Raw genomic sequence first — 18,216 nt, 5'->3', positions numbered from 1 at the left:
CACCTACAGCCAACTGTTTCCTAGACCGTGGGCTAGGCACAACTGTCCCTAAATTGATGTCCCCTGTGGACCCTGCATCCACCACATTCACCCAGTGTGCCGTGATGGACACATAACGTCCCTGGCCATGCCTACTGGTCCATGCATCTGTAGTCAGGTGCACCTTTGTACTCACAGATTGCCTGAGTGCATGGACGATGCGCTGTTTAACATGCTGGTGCAGGGCTGGGATGGCTTTTCTGGAAAAAAGTGTCGACTGGGTAGCTCGTATCGTGGTTCAGCATACTCCATCAGGGCTTTGAAAGCTTCGCTTTCAACTAACCGGTAGGGCATCATCTCTAACGAGATTAGTCTAGCTATGTGGGCTGTTGTGAATTTACCTTTTGGCTCCCTCTAGTGGCTACTAGTGATTTTACTCTGGGTATGTCTATCATCCCTTGTATGCTCACCTGGGTCGTTAGGTCAGGGGTGTTGCTATATAAGCTCCCTTGACCTTCAGTTCTATGCCTGGCAACGTTGATATCAGAGCTAATCTGTAGTGCTCTTGTCTACTGATCCTGGTTCCTGCTAAATTAAGCTAAGTCTGCTTTCTTGCTTTTTGCTATTTGTTTTTGTTTGCATTTTTGTCCAGCTTGTACATAATCTGTATCCTATCCTTGCTGGAAGCTCTAGGGAGGCTGGAGTTCTCCCCCCGGGCCGTTAGACGGTTCGGGGGTTCTTGAATCTCCAGTGTGGATTTTTGTTAGGGTTTTTGTTGACCATATAAGTTATCTTACTACATTCTGCTATTAGTAAGTGAGCCTCTCTTTGCTAAACCTAGTTCATCTCTGTGTTTGTCATTTCCTCTTACCTCACCATTATTATTTGTGGGGGGCTTGTATCCTACTTTTGGGGTCTATTCTCTGGAGGCAAGAGAGGTCTTTGTTTTCCTCTTCTAGGGGTAGTTAGCTCTCCGGCTGGCGCGAGACATCTAGCGACCAACGTAGGCATGTTCCCCGGCTACTTCTAGTGTTGGCGTTAGGAGTAGATATATGGTCAACCCAGTTACCACTGCCCTATGAGCTGGATTTTTGTACTTCGCAGACTTGCTGATATCTCTGAGACCCTCGCCATTGGTGTCATAACAGTTTGCCAGGCCAGTATTAAATGTTAAATGCATTGCAGAAGCGGGATTATAAGAAAGAAAGTTCTGAGGTTTTTTTTCTCTCTCTCATTTTTTTTTTCTTTTCCCCTTTACCTCTGAGTGGCTTGTGTTTGCTGCAGACATGAATGTCCAGACCTTGATTACAAGTGTGGACCAACTTGCTGCTCGTGTGCAGGGCATACAAGATTATGTTATCAGAAATCCTATGTCAGAACCTAAGATACCGATTCCTGAACCGTTTTCCGGAGACCGATTTAAATTTAGAAATTTCAGGAATAATTGTAAATTGTTTTTGTCCCTGAGACCCTGTTCATCTGGAGACTCCGCTCAGCAAGTAAAAATTGTTATTTCTTTTTTACGGGGCGACCCTCAGGATTGGGCCTTCTCGCTGGCGCCAGGAGATCCGGCATTGGCTGACATTGATGCGTTTTTTCTGGCGCTCGGTTTGCTTTATGAGGAACCCAATCTTGAGATTCAGGCAGAAAAAGCCTTGCTGGCGATGTCTCAGGGCCAGGACGAGGCTGAAGTGTATTGCCAAAAATTTCGGAAATGGTCCATGCTGACCCAGTGGAACGAGTGTGCATTGGCTGCAAATTTTAGAAATGGCCTTTCTGAAGCCATTAAGAATGTGATGGTGGGTTTTCCCATTCCCACAGGTCTGAATGATTCTATGGCCCTGGCTATTCAAATCGACCGGCGGTTGCCGGAGCGCAAAACCGCAAATTCCCTCATGGTGTTGTCTGAACAGGCACCTGATTTAATGCAATGTGATAGAATCCTGACTAGAAATGAGCGGAAAATTCATAGACGCCAGAATGGCTTGTGTTACTACTGTGGCGATTCTACACATGTTATCTCAGCATGCTCTAAACGTCTTACTAAGGTGGTTAGTCCGGTCGCCATTGGTAATTTGCAACCTAAATTTATTCTATCTGTAACTTTGATTTGCTCACTGTCATCGTATCCTGTCATGGCGTTTGTGGACTCAGGTGCGGCCCTGAGCCTTATGGATCTGTCATTTGCCAAGCGCTGCGGATTTGTTCTTGAGCCATTGGAAAATCCTATCCCTCTTAGGGGTATTGATTCTACGCCATTGGCAAAAAATAAACCGCAGTTTTAGACACAGGTTACCATGTGCATGACTCCCGAACATCGGGAGGTAATACGTTTTCTTGTTCTGCATAAAATGCATGATTTGGTTGTTTTGGGTTTGCCATGGTTACAGACCCATAATCCAGTCTTGGACTGGAAGGCTATGTCAGTGTCAAGTTGGGGCTGCCATGGAATTCATGGAGATTCCCTGCCCTTGTCTATTGCTTCTTCTACGCCTTCGGAAGTTCCGGCGTATTTGTCTGACTATCAGGATGTCTTCAGCGAGTCTAAGTCCAGTGCACTGCCTCCTCATAGGGAATGTGACTGTGCAATAGATTTGATTCCTGGCAGTAAGTTTCCTAAGGGGAGACTGTTTAATCTGTGGGTACCTGAACATACCGCGATGCGTTCATATATCAAGGAGTCTCTTGAGAAGGGGCATATCCGTCCTTCTTCTTCCCCTCTTGGTGCGGGATTCTTTTTTGTGGCCAAAAAGGACGGATCTTTGAGGCCTTGTATTGACTATCGGCTTTTAAATAAGATCACTGTCAAATTTCAGTATCCTTTACCGCTGTTGTCTGACTTGTTTGCCCGGATTAAAGGTGCCAAGTGGTTCACCAAGATAGACCTTCGTGGTGCGTACAACCTTGTGCGCATTAGGCAGGGCGATGAATGGAAAACCGCATTCAATACGCCCGAAGGTCATTTTGAGTACTTGGTGATGCCATTTGGGCTCTCTAATGCACCTTCAGTTTTTCAGTCCTTCATGCATGACATTTTCCGGAAGTATCTGGATAAATTTTTGATTGTTTATCTGGATGATATTCTGGTTTTTTCTGATGATTGGGACTTGCATGTGGAGCAGGTCAGGATGGTTTTTGAGATTCTGCGTGAAAATTCTTTGTTTGTAAAAGGCTCAAAGTGTCTCTTTGGTGTACAGAAGGTTCCCTTTTTGGGGTTCATTTTTTCCCCTTCTGCTGTGGAGATGGATCCAGTCAAGGTCCGAGCTATTCATGATTGGACTCAACCCTCGTCAGTTAAGAGTCTTCAGAAGTTCTTGGGTTTTGCTAACTTCTACCGTCGTTTTATCGCAAATTTCTCTAGCGTTGTTAAACCGCTGACGGATATGACCAAGAAAGGCTCTGATGTAGCTAACTGGGCTCCTGCTGCCGTGGAGGCTTTCCAGGAGTTGAAACGCCGGTTTACTTCGGCGCCTGTTTTGTGCCAGCCTGACGTCTCACTTCCCTTTCAGGTTGAGGTGGATGCTTCGGAGATTGGGGCAGGGGCCGTTTTGTCGCAGAGAGGCCCTGGTTGCTCTACTATGAGACCTTGTGCCTTTTTCTCTAGGAAGTTTTCGCCGGCTGAGCGAAATTATGATGTGGGCAATCGGGAGTTGTTGGCCATGAAGTGGGCATTTGAGGAGTGGCGTCATTGGCTCGAGGGTGCTAAGCATCGTGTGGTGGTCTTGACTGATCACAAAAATTTGATGTATCTCGAGTCTGCTAAACGCCTGAATCCTAGACAGGCCCGCTGATCATTGTTTTTCTCCCGTTTTGACTTTGTGGTCTCGTATTTACCAGGTTCTAAGAATGTGAAGGCCGATGCTCTGTCTAGGAGCTTTGTGCCTGATGCTCCTGGAGTCGCTGAACCTGTGGGTATTCTTAAGGAAGGAGTTATCGTGTCTGCTATTTCTCCAGATCTGCGACGTGTGTTACAGAGATTTCAGGCTGGTAGGCCTGACTCTTGTCCACCTGACAGATTGTTTGTGCCTGCTAGATGGACCAGCAGAGTCATTTCCGAGGTTCATTCCTCGGTGTTGGCAGGGCACCCGGGAATTTTTGGCACCAGAGATCTGGTGGCCAGGTCCTTGTGGTGGCCTTCCTTGTCAAGGGATGTGCGGTCATTTGTGCAGTCCTGTGGTACTTGTGCTCGAGCTAAGCCTTGCTGCTCTCGTGCCAGCGGGTTGCTCTTGCCCTTGCCTGTCCCGAAGAGACCTTGGACACACATCTCTATGGATTTCATTTCTGATCTTCCGGTGTCTCAGGGCATGTCTGTCATCTGGGTGATATGTGATCGTTTCTCCAAGATGGTCCATTTGGTTCCTTTGCCGAAGCTGCCCTCCTCTTCTGATCTGGTTCCTGTGTTCTTCCAGAACGTGGTTCGTTTGCACGGCATTCCTGAGAATATTGTGTCAGACAGAGGATCCCAGTTTGTTTCCAGGTTCTGGCGATCCTTTTGTGGTAGGATGGGCATTGAGTTGTCGTTTTCATCCGCTTTCCATCCCCAGACTAACGGACAAATGGAGCGAACTAATCAGACTCTGGAGGCTTATTTGAGGTGTTTTGTCTCTTCTGATCAGGATGATTGGGTGACCTTCTTGCCGTTGGCTGAATTTGCCCTTAATAATCGGGCTAGTTCCGCCACCTTGGTTTCGCCATTTTTCTGCAACTCTGGTTTCCATCCTCGTTTTTCCTCGGGACATGTGGAGCCTTCTGACTGTCCTGGGGTGGATTCCGTGGTGGATAGGTTGCAGCGGATCTGGAGTCATGTGGTGGACAACTTGAAGTTGTCACAGGAGAAGGCTCAGCGTTTTGCCAACCGCCGCCGCGGTGTGGGTCCCCGACTTCGCGTTGGGGATTTGGTATGGCTGTCTTCTCGATTTGTTCCTATGAAGGTCTCTTCTCCCAAATTTAAGCCTCGCTTCATTGGTCCTTGCAAGATATTGGAAATCATTAATCCTGTATCCTTTCGCCTGGATCTTCCGGTGTCGTTTGCCATCCACAACGTATTTCATAGGTCCTTGTTGCGGCGGTACGTTGTGCCTGTGGTTCCTTCTGCTGAGCCTCCTGCTCCGGTGTTGGTTGAGGGCGAGTTGGAGTACGTGGTGGAGAAGATCTTAGATTCTCGTCTCTCCAGGCGGAGGCTTCAGTACCTGGTCAAGTGGAAGGGCTATGGTCAGGAGGATAATTCCTGGGTGGTCGCCTCTGATGTGCATGCGGCCGATTTGGTTCGTGCCTTTCACACCGCTCATCCTGATCGCCCTGGTGGTCTTGGTGAGGGTTCGGTGACCCCTCACGAAGGGGGGGTACTGTTGTGAATTTACCTTTTGGCTCCCTCTAGTGGCTACTAGTGATTTTACTCTGGGTATGTCTATCATCCCTTGTATGCTCACCTGGGTCGTTAGGTCAGGGGTGTTGCTATATAAGCTCCCTGGACCTTCAGTTCTATGCCTGGCAACGTTGATATCAGAGCTAATCTGTAGTGCTCTTGTCTACTGATCCTGGTTCCTGCTAAATTAAGCCAAGTCTGCTTTCTTGCTTTTTGCTATTTGTTTTTGTTTGCATTTTTGTCCAGCTTGTACATAATCTGTATCCTATCCTTGCTGGAAGCTCTAGGGAGGCTGGAGTTCTCCCCCCGGGCCGTTAGACGGTTCGGGGGTTCTTGAATCTCCAGTGTGGATTTTTGTTAGGGTTTTTGTTGACCATATAAGTTATCTTACTACATTCTGCTATTAGTAAGTGGGCCTCTCTTTGCTAAACCTAGTTCATCTCTGTGTTTGTCATTTCCTCTTACCTCACCGTTATTATTTGTGGGGGGCTTGTATCCTACTTTTGGGGTCTATTCTCTGGAGGCAAGAGAGGTCTTTGTTTTCCTCTTCTAGGGGTAGTTAGCTCTCCGGCTGGCGCGAGACATCTAGCGACCAACGTAGGCATGTTCCCCGGCTACTTCTAGTGTTGGCGTTAGGAGTAGATATATGGTCAACCCAGTTACCACTGCCCTATGAGCTAGATATTTGTACTTCGCAGACTTGCTGATATCTCTGAGACCCTCGCCATTGGGGTCATAACAGTGGGCGTTAAAACCCTGTGTACGCGGATGCGAGGATAAGTACTTCCTTTTTCTAACCAGTCTCATGTAGTGTGAGCTGAACTGGAGAGATGGAGATCGTGGAACTTGCGGGTGTGCCGGTGGACATGGCAGACTGAGAGACGGTTGGAGACGGTATTGTTTCCGCCGGTGCCCTAGATGCAATATTTCCGCCTACAAAACTGGTGATTCCCTGACCCTGACTGCTTTTGGCTGGCAAAGAAACCTGCACAGATACTGCCGGTGGTGCGGAAAATGGTGGCCTTACAGTGACGGAAGGGATGTTGCGTTGATGACTAGCTTCATTGGCCGAGGGTGCTACAACCTTAAGGGACGTTTGGTAGTTAGTCCAGGCTTGAAAATGCATGGTGGTTAAGTGTCTATGCATGCAACTAGTATTGAGACTTTTCAGATTCTGACCTCTGCTTAAGCTAGTAGAACATTTTTGACAGATGACTTTGCGCTGATCAATTGGATGATGTTTAAAAAAATGCCAGACTGCACTCTTCCTAGCATCGGATCCCTTTTCAGGGATTGCAGACTGAGCTTTAACCAGATGGCAACGCTGTGCTCCAACAGGTTTTGGCTTTGACACGCGTTTTGGGCCAGATAGGGGCCCGGCAGATGGAACCTGTTGCGATGTTGATGCCTGCTGCGGCCCCTCCTCCACCTCCGCTTCTGAACTACTGCTGCCTGCACCCTGTTCCCCCAATGGCTGCCAATCGGGGTCAACAACCGGGTCATCTATTACCTCCTCTTCGAGCTCGTGTGCAACTTCGTCTGTGTCACTGTGTCGGTCTGTGGTATAGCGTTCGTGGCGGGGCAACATAGTCTCATCAGGGTCTGATTGTGGATCTGTACCCTGAGAGGGCAATGTGGTGGTCTGAGTCAAAGGAGCAGCATAGTACTCTGGCTGTGGCTGTGCATCAGTGCACTCCATGTCAGAATCTACTTGTAATGGGCATGGCCTGTTAAGTGTTTCACTTTCTAAGCCAGGGACGGTATGTGTAAAGAGCTCCATGGAGTGACCCGTTGTGTCGCCTGCTGCATCCTTCTCTCTTGTTGTAGTTTTTGCTGAGGAGGAGAAGGAAGCGACTTGTCCCTGACCGTGAACATCCACAAGCGACGCGCTGCTTTTACATTTACCAGTTTCAGAAGAGGAGGCAAAAGAGCTAGAGGCTGAGTCTGCAATGTAAGCCAAAACTTGCTGTTGCTGCTCCGGCTTTAAAAGCGTTTTTCCTACTCCCAGAAAAGAGAGCGTTCGAGACCTTGTGTAGCCAGACGACGAAACTGGCTCCACAGCTCCAGACTTAGGTGGAATATTTTTATCCCCACGACCACCTGATGCTCCACTACCACTACCATCATTACCAGCTGACAATGAACGCCCACGGCCACGACCTCTTGCACCAGACTTCCTCATTGTTTTAAAAAATTAACCAAAGTAACTTTATTTGTTGCTGTCAAACAACTTACACGGTGAGCTATAACTTCAGTATGATTTCTATATCCCTTAACAGGTTGGTGAGACCACAAGGAAAATCAGGCACAATGTTACACACTCTGTTTTCTGTGGCACAAAATCACAGAGATGACACACACGCAGGACTGTCACTCAAGCACTAATGTCAATATTATTCTCCCACCTAATTTTTTTTTTTTTTCTCAGGGAGACTTTAGAAACCAAATAAGATAAAATGTTTTTTTCAGGGACAATTTAGAAACCAAATACTAAAAAAAAAAAAAAAAAAAAAAAAAGCCTTTCTATGGCCCACAATTAGAGAGAGAGAGGTGGCACACCCAGGAGTCAAGACTGGCACACAAGCTGAAAGGGCAATATTACTCTCCCACTGTTTTTTTATGTTTTTTTTTTTTTCAGGGAGACTTTAGAAACCCAATAATATTAAAAAAAACAAAAAAATAAATAGGCTTTGTATGGGCCACTGAATGAGAGATGGCACACACAGGAGTGGCACACAAGCCCTGACTGAGGCCAATATTTTTCTCCCACTGATTGATGTAGTGTTTTTGTGTTGAGATAGATTTTAGAACACAAATCTAGGAAAAAAATAAATAGGCTTTCTATGGCCCACAATTAGAGAGAGAGAGGTGGCACACCCAGGAGTCAAGACTGGCACACAAGCTGAAAGGGCAATATTACTCTCCCACTGTTTTTTATGTTTTTTTTTTTTTTTCACGGAGACTTTAGAAACCCAATAATATTAAAAAAAAACAAAAAAATAAATAGGCTTTCTATGGCCCACAATTAGAGAGAGAGAGGTGGCACACCCAGGAGTCAAGACTGGCACACAAGCTGAAAGGGCAATATTACTCTCCCACTGTTTTTTTATGTATTTTTTTTTTTTCACGGAGACTTTAGAAACCCAATAATATTTAAAAAAACAAAAAAATAAATAGGCTTTGTATGGCCCACTGAATGAGATATGGCACACACAGGAGTGGCACACAAGCCCTGACTGAGGCCAATATTTTTCTCCCACTGATTGATGTAGTGTTTTTGTGTTGAGGTAGATTTTAGAACACAAATCAAGGAAAAAAATAAATAGGCTTTCTATGGCCCACTCAGTGAGAGATGGCACACACAGGGATGGCACTGTAGCAGAAATGCCAATCTTAATCTTCCACAAAAAAAAAACAAAAAAAAAAACAGGGACTGTCCTACAATTACTATCTCCCTGCAGTAATGTAAGCCAGGTATGGCAGGCAGCAATAGGAGTGGACTGATGCACAAATTAAATAAAAAGTGTGGACAAACAAAAAAGATAGCTGTGCAGAAAGGAAGGAACAAGAGGATATGTGCTTTGAAAAAAGCAGTTGGTTTCCACAGTGGCGTACACACAGCAATACAGCTATCACGGAGCCTTCTAGGGCAGCCCAATGAGCTACAGCGCTGAGGGAAAAAAAAAAAAAAAATAGCTTCCACTGTCCCTGCACACCGAAGGTGGTGTTGGACAGTGGAAATCGCTACAGCACAAGCGGTTTGGTGGTTAGTGGACCCTGCCTAACGCTATCCCTGCTTCTGACGAAGCGGCAGCAACCTCTCCCTAAGCTCAGATCAGCAGCAGTAAGATGGCGGTCGGCGGGAATGCCCCTTTATAGCCCCTGTGACGCCGCAGACAGCAAGCCAATCACTGCAATGCCCTTCTCTAAGATGGTGGGGACCAGGACCTATGTCATCACGCTGCCCACACTCTGCGTTCACCTTCATTGGCTGAGAAATGGCGCTTTTCGCGTCATTGAAACGCGACTTTGGCGCGAAAGTCGCGTACCGCATGGCCGACAAGCACAGGGGTCGGATCGGGTTTCATGAGACGCCGACTTAGCCAAAAGTCGGCGACTTTTGAAAATGAACGACCCGTTTCGCTCAACCCTAGTCACGAGAGTATGTGTTCAGGGACCTGGCTGAAATAAGCCCCTAGAATGCTGGCACCTCCGGCGAGGAGTTTGTGTTTGAATGTGTTCAGGGACACGGCTGAAATAAGCCCCTAGAATGTTGGCACCTCCGGCGAGGAGTTTTGTGTGCATGCGTGACCACTGACTGCTCTCTGTGTGGGCAGTTAGCCTGTGCCTCTGTGAAGCCTAACAGGGCACAGTGCTTTTCTTTCATGACTACTCGGTGAAGTAACTGAGTTAGTCCATACCGCCATATCGTGCCACCGTTGCTAGCAGCAGGTACTCCTGCACGGTAGACCCTGGGCTGCGAACGCACCAATATCAATAAAAACATCTCTATTTATTCGGTGCATTCCGCTAGCCGTAACAGAGTGTGTGTGTGGTGTGACGGTGTTCCGCTGGTGGTACCGCGCAATAGGTTGGTGCCAGAAGCAGTTTCCACATTGAGACACCCATCCTTCCTCCGCTTGGAATTCTGGGATACATCTGGACAGAACATGAAATGAAAACATTACAAAGCAATTATGTAAATAGATGAGGCTTTACAGTTTTCTATATATACACTATAGCTCCTGTGGCGTTAAGCCTACTTTTTGTGTTGTGGGACACTAGCTTGGCAGCGGATTAAAGTAGTCAGGCACGGTTTTTCGCACAAAACAGTCCATACGGTTTATTTAAGCGTCATAAACTGCACCGTAAGCCAGGTTACACAATACCAGCTTACACATAGTCCATTACTTCATGACGTTTGAATTACAAAGCATTCGCAAGTCACGCCTGTCTCTCTCCAGTCACCGGGTGACCGCGCAGTTCAGTAACTGTCCTTTGTCAGTGCACATAGTTCTTTCCCCATACCCGGGGTTACCTCTCTGGAGCTCCTGCTCCGCAGGCTGACTCCTCGTCAGTCCAAAGTCCTCAACAGGATGGCGTCTTTCTCAGTGTAGGGTCGTTCCTGGCTCTGCACACACATGTGGCCTATCCGGGTGCTATTCAGGACATTCATCCAACACCCAGGCCACCAGGTCCAAAGCCCCACCACGTGCTCTTCAGGAAGATAGCACTGCCAATACATAGACTTTTCCAGGACCTTGTACATGGATCATACAGATCCAAACACTCTCCACCATGTGACCAAACCCTGGTCACATTATGTAGCTGTAACCACCCCCATAGGTGGGAGGTACATGTGTGGTTAGCCAATTCCCGCCCAGCTCTAAGTATCAGCATAGCCAAATCATTTTGGGCTTACAGCGCAGAGAACCTCTGCGACACATACCAGCCATTTACAATAATGCCAGTCCCTAATTCACTATCATAATTATGCCTCCAAGCGCATCCTGAAGTGCACACACAGCGCCCCCTGGCTGTAACATGGGTCACTGCATCACACTCCCCACAAATAGTATGTCTCCAAAACCCCTATATATAGTATGATGGTCACTTACAGCTCTCTAATTGCAATATTATGTACCTCACAGCTTCCTATATATAGTATGATGATCCCGCATCCCCTCTATATATAGTATCATGTCCCTACAGCCCTCTGTATGGAATATGGTGGCCCCACAGCCCCCATATGATGGTCCCCAGTTTCTTTTATTTATTTATTATATATATTATATTATATTATTAGGCAGCACGGTGGCGCAGTGGTCAGCACAGCAGCCTTGCAGCGCTGGAGTCCTGGGTTCAAACCCCACTAAGGACAACATCTGCAAAGAGTTTGTATGTTCTCTCCGTGTTTGCGTGGGTTTCCTCCGGGCACTCCGGTTTCCTCCCACATCCCAAAGACATACTGATAGGGAATTTAGATTGTGAGCCCCAAACGGGGACAGCGATGATAATGTGTGCAAACTGTAAAGCGCTGCGGAATATGTTAGCGCTATATAAAAATAAAGATCAAAGATCATAATATTATTTATTTATTTATGTATTATATATAGTATGAAGGTATCCCACTGCCCCACATATATTGTATTTATAGTGCATTGGCCACAGTTCCCACCATAAATATAGTACAATGGCACCAGTTGCCCATATATAGTATGATGGCCCCAGTTCTCACATATATATAGTAGGATGGCCCCAGTTCTCACATATATATAGTAGGATGGCCCCAGTTCATCTCTCTCTCGCTCTCTCTCTCTCTCTATATATATATATATATATATATATATATATAGAATGATGGCCTAAGTTCTCCATATTAATAAACAAAGTTTATACTCACCTCATCCTGTTTCCCAGCACTGCAGCCTCCATTTTCTGTTGCGGTCCGCAGAGCGGCTTGAGGCAGTAATGTCATCGCACCGCCTGCGTGGGCATACTGAAGTCTCAGGAAGCTGAGGTCTGCAGCTTATGAGGCAGACCAGGGCTTCAACTTGGAATTTTGGGGCCCCATACTTTTTTTGGGTTCCCTTGAGACTCCTCCCAGGCTAAACACCAGCTCCACCGTTCCATCGCCCACTCTTGGAAAAACTCAACTTCTCTGCCACATCCTCACCGATAAAAATATTAACAGTTCCCATCAAACACCAGATCACATTCATAACCAACAGCTTTTGTTCTGACCCAAAAGAATTTTTAAGCTGACACCATAACACGGTAGACTCTTTCGGCCGGGCACTACTCTATTCTAAACTATTTAAAATAAATATATTTCAATGTATTTTTCTTTAAGGGAATGAGTGTCTTACATTTACATTTTTTTAAACAACCATTAATACCACATACAAGGGACAAATATCGTCACACCATGACCAGACCACATATTACCACCACATAGTGACCGAAAAATACCACATACAAGGAACAAATACCGCCAGACCACATATTACCACCACATAGTGGCTGAATAATACCACATACAAGGAACAAATACCGCCATACCATGACCAGACCACATATTACCACCACATAGTGACTAAATACTTCAATACTGATCATTAATTTAAAAAAAACACAATACTAAGTGCCATTGAATACAGGAACTGTCAGTGTACAGGTAATACAGGGATCACCAGTGACATTATACAAAGGAGCTCTGTATAAAGTGTCATTATACAGATAATACAGTGATCACCACTGCCAGTGACATTATACACAGGAGCTCTGTATATAGCATACAGTGTACAGGTAACACACTGACTCACCAGTGATGTCTCTAGCTGAAGTCCTACATCTTTGCTTTTATTTTTCATCCAGCACAGACCGCAATCACTTCTTCCAGCTAGGATTCGTCTCTGCATAAAATAACACAGACACAAACACATAACCTAGAGCACAGCTTCCAGAGCACATTCCCCTCTTTTTCCCTATTTTCTACACAACACAGCTGAATACAGAGGTGCACCCACAATCTATATATATAATTGTCTAAGGGTTTTTCCGTCTGTCTGTCTGTCCTGGAAATCCCGCGTCTCTGATTGGTCGAGGCCGCCAGGCGACGGCGACGGGCACAGCATGGCGACGATGATGTCATAAAGGTTGCCTCGACCAATCAGCGACAGGCACAGTCTGCCGCGAATTCGCCTCGACCAATCAGCGACGGGCACAGTATCGACGTAGATGTCATAATGGTTGCCATGGCGACGATGATGTCATAAAGGTTGCCTCGACCAATCAGCGACGGGCACAGTCTGCAATGAATTCTGGAATCATCATTGTCCATATACTACGGGGACATGCATATTCTAGAATACCCGATGCATTAGAATTGGGCCACAGTCTAGTTAATATATAATTGGTTATTATGCAACCTCATAGATTGTAAGCTTGTGAGCAGGGCCCTTATTCCTTTTGGTATCTGTTGATCTATGTGTTTATTGTTATGCCCTGATGTCCATTGTCTGTACAAGTCCCCTCTAAAATGTAAAGTGCAGTCCACCGTGCTTTCCCCGCTTCATCATCTGCAGTCCTCCACTTTAATTTGAAGTCCCCTTACATCTTTCATTGTAGTCCCCTATCACCCCCTCTCTTCATCTGCAGGGCCCCTTCATCATTTGCAGCCCCCAATCCCCCTTTCATTTCATCATGTGCAGTCCCACCTCAGACACACTTCATCATGTGCAGTCCCACCTCAGACACACTTCATCATGTGCAGTCCCCTTCCCTCCACTTCATCATGTGCAGTCCCCCTTACCCCCCACTTCATCATGTGCAGTCCCCCTTACCCCCACTTCATCATGTGCAGTCCTCCTTAACCCCCAATTTATCATGCTCAGTCTCTGCAGTCCTCCATCCCCCCACTTCATGTGCATTCCCCCTTACCCCCACTTCATGTGCAGCCCCACTCCCCCTTCATCATGTGCAATCCCCCTTACCCCCACATCATCATGTACAGCCCCACTCCCCCCACTTCATCATGTGCACCCCCACTTACCCCCCACTCCATCATGTGCAGTCTCTTTTAACCCTCATACTCCATCATGTGCAGCCCCACTTACCCCCCAATCATGTTCAGTCTCCTTTAACCCCAAAACTCCATCATGTGCAGCCCCACTCCCCTGTCATCATGTGCAGCCCCACTTACCCCCCCACTCCATCATGTGCAGTCTCATTTAACCCCCAAACTCCATCATGTGCGGTCCTCCCTACACCCCCCACTTCATCACTTGCAGTTACCCATCACTTAATTCATTTTATAAAGAAAACAAAAATGTTTTTCATACTTACCTCACCAGTCGCTCCCCTGCAACGCCTCTCTGCTTCCAGCATCCGGAACATGTCGGCGCGTGCGCGATGCTATCATTACGCACGCCCGACACCTGACCCAGAAGTACAGAGAACATGGAGGGAGCGGGAGCTGCGCAGCCGTCAAGGTTTTAGACAGCCGTGCACAGCCCCGGCGCAGACGTGTGCGCTGATACTGTGATGCAGCTGTGTCTGCTGCCGGTCGCATCACAGTACAGCAGACAGAGCCGCACACAATTTGCTGAGCGGCTGTAGCCATCAGGTGGCCCTGAACAGCTGCTGGGGGAGCGGCCCGGGGGGGGGGGGGGCATTTGCCTCTCTGCCACCTGGCCCAGCCAGCCCCTGATTATAGGTGCACTAAGTGGTATCTTGCTGGTGTATGATGTATCGGTTGTTAATTAGGTCTAGTATTTTAGTAAGCCCTTTATATTTTGACTGTCCTTAATAGTGTTCATATTAGACAAAATGCACTCTATTGTCCCATATCATCTTTGTATTAGTACCATTGTCATACCAACTCACATTGTACTTTTGGTGTTGCAATTGAGAATTATTTGTATATATTATTATTCCATATATTAATTTTCACTTTAATATATCCTAAGAGGTCTTTAATATTTGTTTGATTAACTATACATGTCCTGATATTGAGTGGGATATGCATCTGCTGTTTTAGTCTTTCTGCTATCATGTCCCATCAGATTGTAATCCATGTTGTTATATTGTTTTGTATACCGTCTTAATATATATTGAATAAAATAGTTATTATTATCATCTATTGATCATTGCTCCTTTTTTTCGCCCTTGGCATTTTTTGATATATAGGGAATGAAGGGATCATTGTATTTTCTATGAGGAACCCTATTGGCTCTAATGTATGGAGTCTGGAATAGAGAGATTTCTAAATTCCTCGGACCATTCCATCCAGTGATACCAAGTTCTGTAGAAAGCGTCATGTCTATTATAAAGCGAAGCCATCAGAGCCTGTCTAATCCTTAATGAGCTTTGATGTTCCCTACAACCGTGTCACTCACTGCTTTTATCACCACCACAAATATACCCCATGAAATTTGACTTTATTAATTTTCATTAAAAACAACCAACCAGTGGTTTCACTACAACAAACCGACACACAGTGAAATACCAAAATAAACCACCAAAAAACCTATTGGGGGTATCTAGGAGTCCCTAGTCTGGTGCCTATACTTGCACCTTCCTAACTGCGGAGGTTGGCACCCTATGGGATAGTCAACGATGACTGCCCCTATAGGCCCTAGATATCCTACAGTCATCCAGGTGTTCCCTCCCACGATAAATTTATTTAAGGGGACCTCTATAGCTAAACAGATATCACTCCTATCACTAAGGAGACCCTAGCCCCCAAACAGAATATGAATAAAAACAATGTAGAGCAAAATTGGCATTTAGTGGCAATCCTAGATAATTATATTAGTTTTAACCCAGGTCTGGGGAGAAAAATGATAGAGGAACAACCACCCCTTTTTATTTTGTGATTAATGTGATTAGTCCCCTTTAAAAGGTATCAGGTAACCACGATAATTATCAATATTCGATCGTGCCAATAAATCTTGAAGCAGGAATGATGCCTGCCATAACTAATCATGGCATGTAAATAATCATGGTACTTATCTGGATGCCACCCGCCAGTTCCGCCTCAATGCGTTTCGCCCCTCTGGCTCATCAGGAGGCCCAATATACAAAATGTGTCTCGATAAGGATATGATGTATTACCGATGGTCCACTCACCTCCATTTAAATATCCCCGCTTCTCGTCCTCCCTCATGCATAGCGGACTGGAAATCCGCATATGGCAGCGCATTGTGGATAAAGTACACTGCGCATGTACCCTATAGAATGCATGGCCATCTTCTGCTCTCAAAGACAGACCGCACGTAAACCAGCACTAATCATTTCGCAATGCGTTGTGGATAAAACCACACTACGCATATCCCCTATGGAGCGCACGGCCATCTTTTGTGCTCCAAATCAGACCGCACATAGATCAGCAGTGACCATGGCTACAATGAGCACATATCCTATGGAACACATCTATTCTTAGCCCTACAATTCACATGTATATACAAAAAAGGGACACTTCAGGTTTGCTGCACTTGGCAAAAAACATCTCCAAATAGACATAAGTTATCAATATAATAAACAATAATCCAACTTTGTTTCCATTATAATCACATATCTTCTATATACTATGCACAATCTCAAGGGAGGATCAACATAAGATCTCACATTCAGACAATATATTTTGAAGCAAGGGTAGGCAAAAGGAGGGCTCAATCGAATTATAGTTACAGCAATCTATATCCCCAACCCAAGGGGAAGGTACCAAAGTCAAGCAAATCTAGTTTCCTAATCCATCAACCGGTCCATATACACATAAATTAAAGGGGGTATAGGAGGGAAGCACAATCAGACCTACAAGAAACTACAAAAAACAGGCAAAGGACATCTGTTCATTTATGCTCCTAGGCACGAGTGCATCCATCCTGAATGTCCATTCGCACTCCCTTTTCAAAATAGCCTTGTCAGCATTTCCTCCTCTTGAATTTATTTTTACTGCCTCAATTACCATGAATTTAATATTATCAAAATCTCCCTGGTGATATAGCCTTATATGCTTAGCCAGTGGACATGGGCTGGCTGGCACTTTTCAGCCTGGGGGGCAATCAAAAGGCAGTGGCCCTCCAATTGCTGTGCTTTTTCCCTGCTTATCTCCGGCCACTCCATTAAAGCAGCAGAGTTAACAGGCTTTAAAAACAGGCTGGTACATAGGTATGGGAACGGAGCTAGCTTGATACATATAGAAGCAGAACAAAGCTTGCTGCCTATATAGATACTGTAACAGAAGCAAGCTGACTAAATAGACATGAGACCGGAACCAAGATTTTTATGTAGACAAGGAAACTGACTGGAGCATAAGCTCCAGAGATATGGGAGCAGAACTGAGCTTACTACAGAGATGTGGGAGCAGAACGAAGCTTACTACAGAGATGTGGGAGCAGACGGAGCTTACTACAGAGATGTGGGAGCAGAATGGAGCTTACAACAGAGATATGGGAGCAGAACGGAGCTTACTACAGAGATATGGGAACAGAACGGAGCTTACTATAGAGCTATGGGAACAGAACAGAGCTTACTACAGAGCTAAGGGAGCAGAACCGTACTTACTACAGAAATATGGGAGCAGAACCGAGCTTACTACAGAGATATGGGAACAGAATGGAGCTTACTACAGAGATATGGGAACAGAACTGAGCTTAATACAGAGATATGGGAGCAGAATGGAGCTTACTACAGAGATATGGGAACAGAACGGAGTTTACTACAGAGATATGGGAGCAGAACGGAGCTTACTATGAAGATATGGGAACAGAACGGAGCTTACTACAGAGATATGGGAGCAAAACGGAGCTTACTACAGAGATATGGGAGCAGAACGGAGCTTGCTGCCTACATAGATACTGTAACAGAAGCAAGCTGACTAAATAGACATGAGACCGGAACCAAGATTTTTATGTAGACAGAGATATGGGGACAGACCTGAGTTTACTACACAGATATGCGAACAGAACCGAGCGCTTATTACAGAGCTATGGGAGCAGAACGGCACTTACTACAGAGATATGGGAACAGAATGGAGCTTACCACAGAAATATGGGAGCAGACGCGTGCTTACTACGGAGGTATGGGAGCAGAACGGAGCTTACCACAGAGATGAGGGAGCAGAACCGAGCTTACTACAGAGATAAGGGAGCAGAACCAAGCTTACTATGTCTACTACAAGATACAGAAACAGAACCAATACATATCGTACCTGAATCTAGATTACTATATCGATACAGTACCAGAACTAAGGTAACTCCAGAAACACGGACATGTAAACACACAGTACGGCAGGGGCATTGCTAGGGTCCTTAAAAATCAGGGGCCCAAGCCCCAAAATGCATGTTTCCACATACGATCACCCTATA

General features: G+C 45.8%; 1 protein-coding gene across 1 annotated transcript in view; it reads left to right on the top strand.

Annotated features, from left to right (window-relative positions):
* The window catches only part of TRIO (trio Rho guanine nucleotide exchange factor), a 3,555,343-nt gene that overhangs the window by 3,355,101 nt on the left and 182,026 nt on the right, over nt 1-18,216 (top strand).

This window comes from Ranitomeya variabilis, chromosome 6, assembly GCF_051348905.1.
Source record: "Ranitomeya variabilis isolate aRanVar5 chromosome 6, aRanVar5.hap1, whole genome shotgun sequence".
NCBI lineage: Eukaryota > Metazoa > Chordata > Amphibia > Anura > Dendrobatidae > Ranitomeya > Ranitomeya variabilis.
This window is presented reverse-complemented; position numbering and strand designations above follow the sequence as displayed.